Raw genomic sequence first — 17,143 nt, 5'->3', positions numbered from 1 at the left:
AATTATGCTCGCTCATAACGTGAACCCGACCTATTCTATTCGCACACAGAAATGGCAATATCGACGGGCACTTCGTTTAGAAAATTTATGTGCAGGAGTACCTGGAAGATGTCTGTTTCTTTTTATCAAGCATTCTCATTGCATATGAAATAAAATGATGTCTGATTCTTTTTATCAAGCATTCTCATTGCATATGAAATAAAATTAAATACAAAATCATGATTTTTTCTAAAGGCTCATATCAGAGTAATGTTAATTCCATCTCCGGCACACAACAAGAATACTTGAAATATGTTGGCTTACTAACACATTTAATCATAAACGGTAAAGCCACGGAAAAAGAGAAAAACTATCCAGCAACAGAAGTTTAGTGCGTATTATAGATAGAAAGAATGTGGTTTGCTTACGACCATGTCGTAACACCCATGAACTTGTGCATATTTGTACGTGCACTACTCGTGCAGCTATTTCAAACGTTGTTTTGATTTAGTAGTCATTTTCCAATTTGTGTGTATTGCATTAGATGCAAGTGTGCAAAACTCACACAATATCTCTAACTATTGAATGCCGTTTTTATCAGCAGATACCTTAAACTCGGCATTCTTTGCCGTGCACGAATGCTCCATCATATATCCCGAGTATATATTTTTAGCTCTCTACACTAAAACAGATTGAGTTGGAAATGAGAATGAAAATATAAAATAGTAAAATCTCCAACCAATTGGAATTCACAGGAGTAACTACCATAAATCCACACTGGAATGGAACTACCAATAGCATCGAATTTGGTTTTCAAGCAAAAAAAATCGATCCGGTTTTCATTGGAACGGGAGAAAAACAAACAACCCCTGCGCACGATGGTATGCTTCGTCACGGCGGATTTCCCAGCTTGAAGAAAACCATACTTCGTCTAGACCAACTACTGCGGTCAGACATAGCTTAACCCACTCGTGGTAATCATCACTGAAGTAAATAAAAAGTATGTTTTTTCCTTCAGACATGGTCCAGATCCTCACTGAGCACACCTGGCTGCCGGGAAATGATGAATCAGCTCTGCAAATGTTTGTACATCAGTAATGAAATAACGTTAGTGAGAATGAGTCAGGTGCAAGCCATGTTACAATAAACCTACCAACAGGTAGTTAGAAAAAAATGCAATGTATCTACAAACAACATATCAGCGAAGAAGAGCGAGATTTAATTAAAAAAGTTTCCGAATACATGTTCAAATTGTACTGCACATACCAACATACTGATTCAACGGTGTGCAAAAGCAAACTACTCTGGAAGAACCCGAGATCACGAGCAATGATCTCCCGGTTTAACATATGCTACGAAAGCCGTTATGCACCGATGAACCGGTCGAGCGAAATTGATTGATTCGATTGAAATTAAACCAAATTCGCATGCCAGTAGCGTTTGTCGATTACTCAACCGACCCGGGATGATGTTTCCTACTATTAGAGCAATCATATTAAAAAAAACAGTGAGGCTAACCATTTCGAATCGTACGTCGAATCTCACAGTTAAAAAACATAGAACTTCGTGAGCTATCATAATCATTTACTAAACGAACCGCTATCAACTGCCAAACAGCGTTTGCTTAGCCTGCAAGATTTGTGAGTTTAACACCGTGTTTACCAGGTGCGCAAGTTTAAAATGTCGCTTTTACATATAAAATAATCGAGTGTTAAATAACGATGGCGAAATATTTTGTATTCAAAGTATTGACTCTCTCTTCCAGCATTTTTCGTCTCTTTAGCAATAATACGATCTCAAAAGAAATGTTCCCCTAAAAGTATTGCTCAGCCTGTGCGCGTCACTTCTACGAAAAGAGGTGATAATAAGAAGGTGTCAGATCTGGTGAATAAACCGAGTGCGGTAGAAGTTCCCAATCAAGCATAGAATTTTTTTTATACCACTTTATCTGAATGTGGGGGAGCGTTGTCATGCTGCAGAATCACTTTACCGTGTCCGCGTGCCCATTTTAACCGTTTGTAGATAGTTGCGTTGGTCAAATTTTTTTTTTTAATTTTTTCGCCGAGTTTGCGAAGCCCATTACTCCCTTTTGATCCCACCAAAAAGATTCGGTCTTGCACTCGATATGAAAGGTTGTCCATGATCTGATGCGTTTATAATTAGCATAATATAACCATTTTTCCGTCGTCAGGTGGCGTTGAAAACACGAGTTTTTCATTTTTCCTTTTGTCGTTCGTTTTGTCTGTGTGGAACCCATTTACCAACCTTTTTAATTTTGCCCATGACTCCCGCATGATCAGAAATCGTTCGCCGAGTGATATTCAACAGCTTCACCATTCAACAGCTTTGTCGTATTTATGTATCATTTCCGTCCAATAATGATTATAGTTCGTCATCTTTAAACCTGTTTGGTCTACTTTCGCGTTCTTTGACAGTTCTTATTAAGGTCCTTATCACCGATATAACCTCACAATGAAAATCAAGTAGAGTGAATGCAGGCCCTTATTACTGTATTCGCTTCAGAGGAAAAAGTGATTACTTGGATAAGCTCGATGTTATTAAGAACATCACGTCAACAAAATTTGGATGGGAAATTGGTTTCTTTTTCACTATTGTGATCACTTCACTGTGCGTGATACTGGTAAAGTATGTTGCTCACTTAAAACCAAGTAAACAAATATGACGTTTTGGAGAAGGGCAGTCCAACCAACCAAATAGTGTATTAGGTTCGATATACCTTATGATCAAAAAGAACCGGAATTTTCATTTTAAAATTCCCGCGCTTGTCCAATCGGTAAACTTTTATTCACTCAACGTTGGCAACACTTTTATACACATTCTGTCAAATTTTGACGCATATCGTACGATTAGTTTTTGTTTGGGGTCTATACAAAGAAGTTGAAAAATTTTCGTGTGGCGATTTTTATAATGGATGAAAATTTAGGACAACGGCTCGCCTTCGAAGCGCCATCCGGTCGATTGTTGTGCGGTTTCGACGTCATATTCATAGATTCACACCTCATCACCAGTTATGATGCATTCGATGAATGTGGGGTCACTATCTGCGTTGGAAATCATCTCTTTGGCCACATCAACACGACGCTGTTTTTGAATGAAGTTCAGCTTTTTTGGCACCAGCCGAGAAGCGACGCGTTTCAAACCCAAAATATCAGTTAAAATGTGTTCGGCAGATGAGATGCCCAACAACACAGCAATCTCTCTAATCGTTACAGAACGATTTTGCAACACGATTTGCTTCGCCGATTCAATGTTTTCTTCAGTAACAGATGTTGTTGGGCGGCCAGGGATCTCATCATGATCCAAGCTTGTACGACCACCTTTGAAGCGTTTATACCACTCGTATGCCTGTGTTTTACCTAGACACGATTCACCAAAGGCCTTTTCTAACATTTTCAACGTTTCGGAACACTTAAATCCATTTGCAACACAAAATTTGATGCACGCACGTTGTTCTAAATTTTCATCCATTATAAAAATCGCCACACGAAAATTTTTCAACTTCTTTTATAGACGCCAAACAAAAACTAATCATAAGACATGCGTCAAAATTTGACAGAATGTGTATAAAAGTGTTGCCAACGTTGAGAGAATAAAAGTTTACCGATTGGACAAGCGCGGGAATTTTAAAATGAAAATTCCGGTTTTTGTTAATCATAAGGTATACTAAAATGAAAATAGGGCTCCATGTATTGACAGCAAAACGACATTTTAAAACTTACGCACGTTATAAAAGGATAGTGTTCAATTCACTTTATTTTTATCAAAATGTGAAGATATAGAAACACCACATCCCTCCAGCAATTCTATCTGTTCGTTTTTTTCTTTGGTACCCAGTTAACAATAGAACAAGTGGTAAATTTGTTGCCACGTGCTAAGAGAGATCTGTCGAAACAACATACGCCATAATATGTTACATGTGATAAATAATGCATGTCATTCTGTACTCTCCGTTGTTTTAAAAACAATAAACGGTGGCGGTATACATTTTTCAACGCGTAACCAAGTAGTTCCGGAACCGGAAGCCGAATCCAGATGAAATTCAGGAAATTTGTGCAAACTGACTACCCACGAGGTACCAAACCCCCAAATGACGAAAATCTGTTAGCGGTCAGTATGCCGTCAAATTGGTTTCGTTCTTTCGGCACGTCAGGTTAGACATAGCGCTTCGACGCAAACAAGTGTTTTGCAAAATGCATTAACTTTACGTCTGCTCAGCGGATTATGTTTAACCGGGGGTTTTGCATCAGCAGTTCAACATAATCTGCTGATGTACTGATAAGTCGAAGACGAAACGTAAAAACTAGAAATAAGTCATGTGCACTTTGCACAAACTGGCTACCCACGAGGTACCAAACCCCCAAATGACGGAAATTGAATAGTCAAATAAATGAAAACTCACAGAAAAGATGTTGCAGGTTTAATCGTCGGTTCAACGCATGTTTCCAGTAGCTCCGAATATCGGACGTACATTGTGTCTGAATCTGCTGAATCAGGAGGTTAAGTTCGCATCAACATGTAGTGCCCCGATTTTTTCAAGATTGAAAGGTTTTAGACGACTCGTTAATAGGGTAACGGTACCGTCATTCATCTCAGCTCCAGTAGTCATCTCATGATGATAGCTCATTAGTTAGAGTGAGTTCTGCTGTTTCTGTTGGATAGATTGATGTGCCTAGTTGTAATAAACTTCATTATTATTAATCAACTCATTTCATGTACTCGGTACATCGGTGAGCGATTGAAGGACCATTTTAAAATTATCATTTCACGTACAGCAAATTTACACATTACCACTAATGGGATTATTTACGATGAATTTTACCGCATCAATATAACTCGATAAACAAAAAGGCACCAAAATCCAACCAAGCAGGGCCAAGACTACACGACAAAGCCGAGCTAGGAATATTTTTTAATCACTTAAGTAAAGATTGTACATTACCAAACAGACACACAAACACCGAAAACAGATCATTAGCGCGAGTACGTTAAAATGATGGAGGCTTTTCCATTGCTACTATGGAGGAAATTCGTTGTTTGTTCGGTTGGCGCCTTCAAATCACGCTACGCCACAGTGGCGAAATCGGGGGTTGATCCTGTTAACAAAGCAAGGCAATAACGGGTACCATGGATATTGGTTTACTATATGTATGTATTAAATTGCGATGTAAAAGATCATGATGATGATAATGATGATGAGTGTTTGTGTGTGTGTCGTCATTTACCTGGAACTGTATGATTGATGATAATGGGAAATGATGAAGGCTCGTTTCGTACTGTCAAGAGATTAACAATCCGAGGGTAACTGTTTACAGTTTTGATGAGTCGCTAGCTCATGTGTAAAGATTGCTCAGCTACTTCTTTCAATTTCAGGGAAGTTCCATTATATGAAAATGATTTTTTTAAATACAAACCTCAAAAATTAACTATTAAAATTGCTCAGATAGTTTACACATTCTTTACACATTAAATATAAATCATACAATAATCTTTTTGTAACAAATTGTCACGTTGGAGGTGGTGGCAATGTTCGGAGGCTGTGAAAATTCAAGTTGATGATTTGTATGTTTGGTTTCTGAACATTTCCCATTACAATATCAAAAATAAAGTAAAAATATCAAGTTTCCGCATTTTCTAGCTAGGTTGGTTGAAATTAACAAAATAACAGTGCTCGACTTAGAGATTTTTTTTTTTTATTCAATAATATAATATAATATTAAGGCACACTGCTTAAGCTCTAAGATGCCAAGGGTATTTACTAATCTTAATTATCGTCTAACTTAAAACTAGAGTAGTATCATTATGTAATATAGTATCTGGCGATCGGTAGTGGCCGGTGAATTGAATTTAGGATGAGATGATTCCAGATGGCGATGGTAATTTTCTATGTTGGCCGCATTCTTCGGTCCGTGAGGGTCCGCGGGAAACACCCCCAGGCTACGAAGGCCCGGCGGGTGGCCCGCATGCTGGTCATTGACTGGAGCGGTCTTCCGGTGATGGTGATGTTACGGAAGAGAATGAAAAAAAGAAGTAAATATTGTGGGAAACGGGGTAAAAAAGGGGTGTGGGAACAAAATGTTTGAAAACGACAGAGATCTAATTAGTTGCCATCGAGATGGTGAAAAAACAGGGAAAGGGGAACGAAAAAGTTAGTGACAAAAAAAAAGATCTTGTTAATTCCAATGAAGATGGTGAACAGGGACGGGGATCGAGAGAATCGGGCGGATGTTAGTGTCGAACCTGTAGGTGGAGATTATATTTTCTGAGCGAGGAATAACACATTACACTTGTATATCAATGTGTTTGAGGTACTGGTATATGAGAAGCATATATTAACTATCCCGACTCGCCAACACATCCCGAACCGGCACCTCAGGCGGTCTACCTCGGGCCCTGAGGGATTCCAGTAGCTTCGACCTGGCGTCACGATACTCTACGCACGACCACACGACATGCTCGATGTCCTGATAACCGTCGCCACAGGTGCAGAGCCCGTTCTCCACGATCCCGATACGCCGGAGATGTGCGTTGAATGTATAGTGATTTGACATGAGCCGTGACATAACGCGAATGAAATCACGACTCATGTTCATCCCCTTGAACCAAGGTTTCGTCGATACCTTAGGGATAATGGAGTGTAGCCATCGTCCCAGTTCGTCATTCGTCCATGAAGTTTGCCAACTTTCGAGAGTTTTCTGACGAGAAATACTGAAAAATTCATTGAAGCAGATTGGTCTTTCATAAATATCACCTTCCAATGCGCCCACTTTAGCCAATAAGTCTGCCTTTTCATTGCCCGGAATGGAACAATGCGAAGGGACCCAGACTAACGATATTAAATAAGACCGTTCAGATAAAGTTCTCAAATGTTCCCGTATTTTCCCCAGGAAATATGGGGGATACTTTCCTGGCTTCATTGCCCGGAGAGCTTCTATTGAACTTAGACTGTCCGTGACAATGAAGTAATGGTCTTTGGGCATGGTTTCAATGATCTCGAGGGTGTACTGAATAGCAGCTAATTCTGCGACGTAAACTGAAGCCGGATCACTGAGTTTGTAAGAAGCGGTGATGTTTTGATTGAAGATGCCGAAGCCTGTGGACTCGTTGATGTTTGATCCGTCAGTGTAAAACACCTTTTCACAGTTGACTGTTCTAAATTTATTATAAAAAATATTTGGGGCCACTTGAGGGCGCACGTGATCCGGAATTCCACGAATTTCTTCTCTCATGGATGTGTCGAAAAACACAGTAGAATCAGAAGTATCCAAGAAATGAGCACGGTTGGAAACAAACGAAGAAGGATTAATATTCTGAGCCATGTAATCAAAATACAAGGACATAAAACGGGTTTGAGAGTTAAGCTCAACTAACCTTTCGAAGTTTTCAATTACCAGAGGATTCAAAATGTCGCATCGAATGAGCAAACGATATGAGAGATCCCAGAACCGGTTTTTCAGTGGAAGAACGCCTGCCAGCACTTCGAGGCTCATCGTATGAGTCGATTGCATGCAACCCAAGGCAATACGCAAACAACGATACTGAATTCTTTCCAGCTTGATGAAATGAGTGTTCGCCACTGATCGGAAGCAGAAGCATCCGTATTCCATCACGGACAATATCGTTGTTTGATACAACCTGATCAGGTCTCCTGGGTGGGCACCCCACCATGATCCGGTTATTGTACGAAGAAAGTTGATTCTCTGCTGGCATTTTTGTTTCAGATACCTAATGTGACATCCCCAGGTGCCTTTGGAGTCGAACCAGACCCCGAGATATTTAAATGTGAAGGCCTGAGCTATGGTTTCACCCCCTAGTTGAAGCTGTAATTGTGCTGGTTCTCGCTTCCTCGAAAATACAACCAGCTCAGTTTTCTCCGTAGAGAACTCGATACCCATTTGAAGAGCCCATGATTATAAGTTGTCGAGGGTATCTTGTAATGGTCCTTGGAGATCGGCAGCTTTGGGTCCTATAATAGACACAACGCTGTCGTCGGCAAGTTGTCTTAGCGTGCAAGATGTGTTGATACATTCATCGATATTACTTACGTAAAAATTGTATAAAAGGGGGCTTAAGCATGAGCCCTGAGGAAGACCCATGTAGCTGAATCGTATTGTCGACAAATCACCATGCGCAAAGTACATGTGTTTCTCAGACAATAGATTATGTAAAAAGTTGTTCAAAACTGGCGAAAGACCATGCTGATGCAACTTCTCAGATAGGATATTTATAGAAACTGAGTCAAAAGCCCCCTTAATGTCTAGGAAAACTGACGCCATTTGTTCTTTACGAGCAAATGCCATTTGAATTTCTGTTGAGAGCAACGCAAGACAATCGTTCGTTCCTTTGCCCCTGCGGAAACCAAATTGTGTATCTGAAAGTAAACCATTAGTTTCGACCCAATTGTCTAGACGAAACAGAATCATTTTTTCGAACAATTTCCGGATACAGTAAAGCATAGCAATCGGCCGATACGAATTGTGATCGGAGGCTGGTTTCCCTGGTTTTTGGATGGCGATAACTCTGACTTGTCTCCAGTCGTGTGGGACAATATTACCCGTGAGGAACTTGTTGAATAACTTCAGCAAGCGCCTTTTGGCGGGGTCAGGCAGATTTTTCAACAAGTTGAATTTTATTCTGTCTAATCCCGGGGCTTTATTGTTACATGACAAAAGTGCAAGTGAAAGCTCTACCATCGAAAACGGTGATTCGTTTGTATTTGGTGTCGCGGCGCGGGTGATCTTCTGTTCCGGAACAGAGTCTGGGCATACTTTTTTAGCGAAATCGAATATCCAGCGGTTGGAGTATTCCTCGCTTTCATTCGTGGTGTTATGGTTGCGCATTCGTCGGGCTGTGTTCCAAAGAGTGCTCATAGATGTTTCTTTCGTTAAGCCGTCTATAAACCGACGCCAGTAACCGCGTTTCTTGGCTCTAATCAAGTTCTTAGTTTTAACGTCTAACGCCGCGTAATTCCGGTAATTATCAGGTGTTCCATTTTTTCTGAATTTTTTATACGCGGAGGCTCTCTCCGCGTTTAAATTTGTGCACTCTTTGTCCCACCACGGGTTGGGAGGACGGATGTTAGTTTTTGCGCCGGGTACACGTTTCGTCTGAGCTTGAATCGCAGTATCGAGAATCAAGCCAGCCAAAAACGTGTACTCTTCCTCCGGAGGAAGTTGTAGAGTTCTTTCAAGTTTCTCAGATATCGAGGTCGCATAGCTATTCCAATCAATATTTCGTGTGAGGTCATACGAAACATTGATTGTCTTCGATGGTTTTAAGCCGCTGGTGATTGATATTACGATCGGTAGATGATCACTACCGTGGGGATCAGGAATTACCTCCCACGTGCAATCCAACCGTAGCGATGTCGAGCAAAGGGATAAATCCAGCGCACTTGGTCTTGCTGGTGGTGCAGGAATCCGTGTCATTTCTCCCGTATTCAAGATTGTCATATTGAAGTTGTCGCAAATATCATGGATCATAGCTGATCTGTTATCGTCGTGAAGACAGCCCCATCCCGTACCGTGTGAGTTAAAGTCTCCTAAAACCAACGTCGGTGCGGGAAGGAGCTCTATGATATTACTGAGCCGCCGATGCCCAACCAAGGCTCTAGGGGGAATGTAGATGGAAGCAATACAAAGGTCCTTACCTTTGATTGTAACATGACATGCGACAACTTCAATACCTGGTATCGAGGGGAGGTTAATTCGATAAAAAGAATAGCACTTTTTGATCCCTAAAAGTACTCCTCCATAGGGAACATCTCGATCCAGGCGAATAATGTTAAAATCGTGGAAGTTTAAGGATATTTCAGAAGTTAGCCAAGTTTCGCACAATGCAAATGCGTCACATTTCAGATTATTTACTAGAAATTTAAAAGAATCTATTTTTGGGATGATACTTCTGCAATTCCACTGTAAAACAGTGATTAGATCCGTGACCTCGGTGGATGATTTAGCCATCGAAGGATACAATCGCTGAGAGAAGGGGCCAATTTGCAGTCAACTGCTTCAAATATGTTTTTACTGTTGGCATGAAAGCAATTAAAATGCTTCTAAGAGGGTCTGAAATATTGAAAGTTGTAAAAATCCAGTCCACAACATCAGAGAACTTGATAAGTCCAGCACCTAGTTGGTTCTCTGGTAGATTTTCTGGGACGCTTGGGGATTTTGTAGTCCCGGGAAGTCGTGGGAATTCCATCTCGGAATTGAGTTTTTCGAGACCAGGAGCTTTTTGCTTCGGTGTTGTGTCCCGATTCCCGTTAGCTGTAACTTTTCGAAGCCCTTCGGAAGACACCTTCGAACCCTTACTAGGTAGCTTATGAGAGGATTTATTTATTCTTTTCCTACAGCTATGAGGGACCGCCGAAGATGGACCTTCCAAAGGGTCGTCAGAATCGCTCTCGTCAGTTGACAAGCAGGCATATGGGTTCGTTGTCTGTTTAGGAGGGGTGGCACTTTTAAGCATCTCTGCGAAAGAACGCTTGGAGTGCTCCTTTAGGGAACGCTTCATTCGATCACCTCGCAGTTTGTAAGCGGGACAATCAGAGAGGTCATGCGGACCCTCCTTACAGTAGAGACACTTTTCAGCATCCTTACCGCAAGAGCCGTCCGCATGAGCTTCCCCACAGTTAGCACAACGTGGCTTATTGCTGCAATGGGTAGCTGTATGCCCCAGTTGTTTGCAATTAGTACAGTTCATTACTCGGGGTACGAATAGGCGAACAGGCAAACGAACCCGGTCCAAGAGGATGTAGTTGGGCAAAGCAGAACCGGCGAAGGTCACACGATAAGAGTCTGATTGGGGATAGGACTTTGTTCCATCCCCGGCGATCGATACTGAATGCAATCGCTTGCAATCCAGTATCTTGACATTCTTAAGTGAGGGGTCTTTAAAACAACCCGCCCCGTACTTAAGAACGTCCTCGCAAGTCAAACTCGAATCGGTGACCACACCGTCGATTTCGACTTCACGAGCTGGCACGTATACGCGGTACTCCCGCGTAAAAGGATCATTTTGAACGAGCTCATTAGCCTGTTTTGAACTGGTAAACAGGACCCTGAGCTTGTCTGGACGTATCTTATCAAAACTTTTTATAGTATTGTATCGCGAGGACAGGTCCCGCGATATTTTTAAAATATTTAATTTTTTTTCTTTCGATTTGGTCCGGAAATAGACCGCATAAGGACCGGCCGGTAGTGCGAGCCCATCCGGATAGCTCTTTATGCGAGACTTTTTATAGTCAAGGGAAGTCTCCATTTGATCATCGGGAACGGGGGGGTCAGAATTTACACTAGACATGTTGCGGAGCTACCTCCGCACAGAAATAAGTGAATCGGGGAGAAATAGAACAGTCGAATGCAGGAAGGAAAAAAAAAAACTAAATAATGATACTTAACTTAAATCCAACGGGGGCCACCAAGGCCTAGCCCTCGTCGATCGGCGTATCGCCGCTGCGATGGTGTGCAAAAAACCTCCGAGAGGAAAAAGCACACTCTTTTTTAATCCGCACAGTGATATCACGTACACCGCTGGGCCTGTTTTGATCGATCGAACAATCACCGGCTAACGGTACTGTTTCGATCGTCCGCTCACAACAATACACTGCTTCAGTATATAATGTGCATAAAACCTCTCACAGGAAAAAGCACTATTGTCTATTACACAATAGCAATCTAGTTTTGATCGTCCGGTCACTTTATCACACACGGCACTGGTTTTCAACGCTTTCGCAGTAAACACAAAGCACGTCCGTTCACTCGGAAGGTTGAAACGGCAATGACGACTTAGAGATGTCAGATTTTTTATTAGAAATTCGGTACAACTCACATAAAATATTTGTATCTGTACGTTTACCGTGATAAAACGAATTGGTTATGATTTGACATTTCGATAGTTAGTAACATTTCACTAAAACTGCGACCACATTCAGAATTTGACATATGGAAAGGATTTTATTGCACCTAAACTAAAATGATAACAAATAGTATAATCGTTACAATGAAGAAAATGTTCAAAAATTTCGAAAAAAAACTTTCATCAGATGACAAAATATTCTTTTTTTTCCATAAATACGTTTATTTCATAGGCAATATACATAAGTTTTTCTTCGCCGTGGCATCCACAATACATAGTATTTTAAACCGAATACATTCCGAATATCATATTAAACGCTATTATAAATCACATTAAATAAAATACATTTATTTTGTACATGATCTTAAAACTATTTCAGGTTTGTTTGTATCAGTTCATCACTTCTATTCATTTAATATTGGTTGAACTCATTGAAGAGAAAGAAACATAAAATAAAATTTAAATTGGAACTCCAATGGACTTAATGAAATGATAAAGAAGTTTCATGTATGTATGGTCACGAAAAGCAAGAATGTCGCGAACTGGGACATTGGATCATATCGCGATGACCTTCGCCACAAGCACAATGATTAGTCTCGAAAAGTCCAATTCGAAGGAGATGTGCATCTAATGTGTAGTGATTGGACATGAGTCTGGACATCACACGAATGAAATCCCTACACACATCCAGTCCCCTGAACCATGCCTTTGTCGATATTTTAGGCATAATTGAGTGTATCCACCGACCAGATCATCTTTATACCAAGAAGCTTGCCGGCTGGCAAGTGTTCTTTGGCGAAACGCGCTATAGAATTCGTTGAAAGCAATCGGTCTCTCATAAATTTCACCCTCAATAGCACCACGTTTGGCAAAAATATCGGCTCTTTCATTGCCTGGAATGGAGCGATGAGCCGGGACCCAAACTATTGTGATTTGATAATTATGATTCAATATGTCGTTCAGGCACTGTTTTATTTTGCCCAAGAAAAACGGTTCATGTTTGCCAGCAGCGTTTGAGCGAATGGCTTCAATGGCACTCAGACTATCTGTGAAGAGAAAATGAAAGCAATCGCATCCATATTCCATTCCATCCATATTCTGTACGGTAGTTTAAATTCTAGTAGTGTAAAAGGGCAAAACTTGCACAATTCACACATTCGATCAACTAATTGATATTCGGAAGTATAAAGAAAGAGTGTCAGTTTTATTCGTATTCACGAAATCCAGTTATGTCTCTGACATTACACACCAGTACTTTTTCCCTGTTGTTCAATACCACTATATTTGTCCTCTAATCTTTACCCGCACGGACACTTTTCCGTGCCATGACAAAAGGTTCAAATTTGCCTGATCTCCCTCCAGATTACGAAATGGAATCATCTGATGGCAATAAATCTCGCGTTAAAAAATACCCAGACGGACTTGCACTTCCGGCCGGACCGTACGCGGTTTACATCCGGACCAAATTGAACATCCTTAGATTATCGAAAGACCTAACCTTGCGATATTCTACAATACAAAAAAATGAAAAAGTACACCCAGACAAGCTTTAGGTCTTGTTAGCCAGTGTAAAACAGGCTAACGAAATTGTTCAATGTGAGCTCTTCACGCGGGAGTATCGCGTGTACATTCCAGCTGATCATCGATCTGAGTCTAATATGCGTGGACGTTCTTGAACATGGGGCAGGCAGTTTAAAAAAAAACCCTACTCAATAATGTTATGGTACTGGATTGCAAGCAATTGCGCTCCCTGTATCCTATATCCCATCAGACTAGTATCGGGTGACTTTCGCTGGCTCGGCTTTTCCTAATTACGTCCTCCTGGACCGAGTTCGTTTGCCTGTTCGCCTTTTTGTGCCGTGGGTCATGAACTGTACCAATTGCAAACAATTGGGACATACAGCATCCCATTGTTGCAATAAATCTCGTTGTGTCAAGTGTGGAGGGAGTCATGCGGATAACTCCTGCGGTGGAGACATTGGAAAGTGTCTCTACTGTAAGGAGGGGCCGCATGACCTCTCGGCATGCCCCGCGTACAAACTGCGCAAAGACAAGATAAGGCGTTCACTTAAGCAACATTCCAAGCGTTCTTTTGCTGAAATGTTGAAGAGTGCTACGCCTCCAGTAAATCTTTTCGCTTGTTTGTCAACTGAGAGTTTCCATCACTACCTGGGATTTCAAAACCCCCGATCAGTCAAAAAATTCACCAGATGCTGGGTTTGTTAAATTCTCTGATATTGTGGACTGAATCATGTCTACTTACAATATTTTTGAACCTCTTAAAAGCCTGATAATGGCTTTTATTCCGAATTTTTGAAGCAGTTGACTGTAAAATGACCCCTTCTTTCAGCGATCGTGTCCTTCGATGGTTAAGTCACCCACCGAGGTCACGGATACAATCACTGTTATACAGTGGAATTATGGAAGTATCATCCCAAAAATAGTAATGAATAATGCATTTCGCTGACAGATTTCTATCGTTTTCTGAAAATAACTATCCAGATGTAAAAAACAACCATGCACTCGACCAGGGTTATATCTGACAATGGAATTAGTAACTACTCAACTGTCAGATTTTAACCAAATATTATCGAAATGGTTCACAGCAGCAAGTTATCTGAATTTTGGAATGACTTTCTTAAAACCACAAATCTACAAATACTACAATAATAAACTAAAAAATTACTCACCAACTCGATTAGATTGGATGCGATTGCGAAGAGAAAAAATTGTAATTTAGTGACTTTTAGTCCCTGAATTCCATATAAAAACAAAAAACTCACTTTCTATAATAAAAAATATTGACTTCGAACTGATTTTGTCTTGTTTCCCAAACACAATGTTCCCCTGTATAATCACCTAGATTTACGAAATTAGGTTTTAATTTTTATATACATAGTCAGGTGCTCTCAACACCCACCGCAACACCGGATCCCTCGACGTTAAACTTGAAACTTCACTAATCACTACCACAATTCGCACGGCTGCCACCTAATCAATCACGAAAGTAATGATAATGATCACTCAAACTAAAAAATGAAAATTTTGCGAAATTTTCTACTTCTTTTTCAATCCACTCTCGATAAACTCTGGCATGAAAAATGACAATTTCCTCTGAAGCAAAGAAACGCATTCAACTTTACCAAAGGCAATCCGTATGACGAGAAGCGAACTACGCGAACGTTCAATCCAAACTGCCAACTGGCGGTGCTGTGTAGTGAAGCTGAATAGCTCGGAGCAAGTGACCGGCAGGCGAACAGTACGGCAGCTGATCGCAAACGACGGATGTGAGCGTGAGTCGTGAACCGCGGTCATCAATAAAAAAAAAACGCTAGGACCAGCTTCAGGAGAGAGTTATCAGCTCAAGAGCGGAGCGCTGCCCTTCCGTTGCCGACGCTATGTGAGACCGTATTGTACGTATCTGATGGAAAGTTTGTTTACATTTGTACGCAGTTGTAAACAGAGAGGAATTATACAGAGACCGGTAAAACATCATGCGCCTTGTGAAATGGAAGAGAGCGGACGGAGAGGGCTTTTGTGCTGCCATGGAGTTTTCTCTCAATGGACAGCGTGGGTGAATAAGAAGAGTTTTTACATCCAGGGTTGTACTATTTTTTTAATGACCGCTAGATTTAATTTTTTTGATGAATGATAAAAGTTTGTATTTACTGTTTGGTAGTGCAAAAGTAGTGTAATTAACCTTTATAAATATTTTCATGGAAAAAAAATTAAACAGAAAAGCAAAAACAATGTTGTACCGATTCAAAACGGTTCTGGCAAATTTGTATAGAAATAATCCAACAGAAACAGAGCCGTTAATAAAAGCAAGGCGAAATTTCCTCTTTGAAACATTTGTTACATTGTTGCCAGACTTTTGATGAAACTCTGGCAGAATGCTGCCAAAAATCTTGGTAGACTTAGCAAGGCATCTGGGGAGAAATCAGCCCACCGCGTACGAGTGGGTCGATGTAAAATCTTGTTACCGGACTAGGGAAAAATCGGTTGTACTGGTCAGAATGGATTAAAGTAGGATAAAGTAGTAATGTGTGTCTTACCTGAGTCAGGTAAATCCTTTTTGAGAACTTCTGTGTACCTTTAAATATGAATTCAATCGTTAGTTTGATCTTTCCGTAGGAACTCTTCTATGCAAGTTCAGCCGTTAACCTTAAATTATCATATCATCACACTGAAAAATATATTGGACAATAAAATTTGCGTCAACTACATAAGCAATTTAGCCGTAGACAACTTTTTAAATAAAAATGTTAGCAACACTTCTTCAATGCATTTGTATTAGATTGCGCTACACAAAATAAACAAAACTAAATATTTTCTGTTGCAAAAGCAGTTTTCCGGAAAAATAAATAGTTTTACGGCAACATTTCATATTAATTGCCTTTCGCGTGTTAAATTAAAGGTTCCTATTTTGCGGGTTTACTTATAGGAGGTATGTAAATCTTTATATCGCAATGATTTCTGCAAGAGAGAATCCATATAGGAATGTGTTTGTTGCTAATCAAATGTGTCAGTGGAAGTAAGTTGAAACTGAAATAATTTTTCTCGAGCAGTTTTAAGGAAAACGGAAGAATTTTAGACTAGGATCTCGCTTTTCTTGAATTGCAATTTTAAGCAGAATGAACTGATTGGTTTATTTTTTAAACATATGGAGGAATGTTTCATGGAACTGTGAAACAGAAGGTGGAGGAGATTCTCAAATCCATTGAGTTGTCGAAGCGCAGAGAATATCTCGTGTGGCAGGCATCTGTTCCTGTGGCTTGACGAACGACATTTGCATCGCAACCTGGACCATAAACCACGAAATTCATTTGCAAGGGTGCTTGAAAAAACTCTGTCACATTTCCACCAGTAACACAACTGTTTCGTTCTGTTTTAATGGAGTTTAGCATCTTGTCATTGCGGCGAACAACATTCAGATGGTCAAGAACCTGTTGAGAACTTTAATCAACGGAATCTCGAAAATCATTGTAAAATTGTTGAATGATTTTTTTTATTTACTTTGTATGAATTAAACATAAAAAAGAACATTATTTGTTATTTCAATAATACGTTTGATAGATTCACACACATTCTTGTTTGATCGTAAATCCCTTTCACTACAGCATTTGAAACACACTTTCCAAATTACTAAAGTTGATATGGCGTGTTTTGAGAGGAGTTGTGCAAGTTGAACTGATTTCATTCAATCCTGACTGATTCCAAACTGATATTTGTTTTATATATGTATTGTATCGGTCCCGGGTTGGCGGTTCAATGCATAGGACGCTGGTCT

General features: G+C 40.3%; 1 protein-coding gene across 4 annotated transcripts in view; it reads right to left on the bottom strand.

The window, feature by feature from the left end:
* The window catches only part of LOC131434988 (cAMP-dependent protein kinase catalytic subunit PRKX), a 138,173-nt gene extending 123,060 nt beyond the window's left edge, over positions 1 to 15,113 (bottom strand). The window contains exons 1-2 of one of the 4 annotated variants that reach the window (XM_058602385.1): positions 14,774 to 15,086; positions 14,544 to 14,712 (exon numbers count right to left, since the gene is read on the bottom strand). The gene's annotated coding sequence lies outside the window, so the exon portion shown is untranslated. Of the gene's footprint in view, positions 1 to 14,543 lie in introns of all 4 variants that reach the window. The other 3 variants (XM_058602387.1, XM_058602386.1, XM_058602388.1) reach the window with 3 other exon arrangements.
* Between the last annotated feature and the right edge of the window lie 2,030 nt (positions 15,114 to 17,143).

Source organism: Malaya genurostris, chromosome 3 (assembly GCF_030247185.1).
Source record: "Malaya genurostris strain Urasoe2022 chromosome 3, Malgen_1.1, whole genome shotgun sequence".
NCBI classification, from domain to species: Eukaryota; Metazoa; Arthropoda; class Insecta; order Diptera; family Culicidae; genus Malaya; species Malaya genurostris.
The sequence above is the reverse complement of the archived record's forward strand: the minus strand, read 5'-3'. Positions and strand labels throughout refer to the sequence as shown.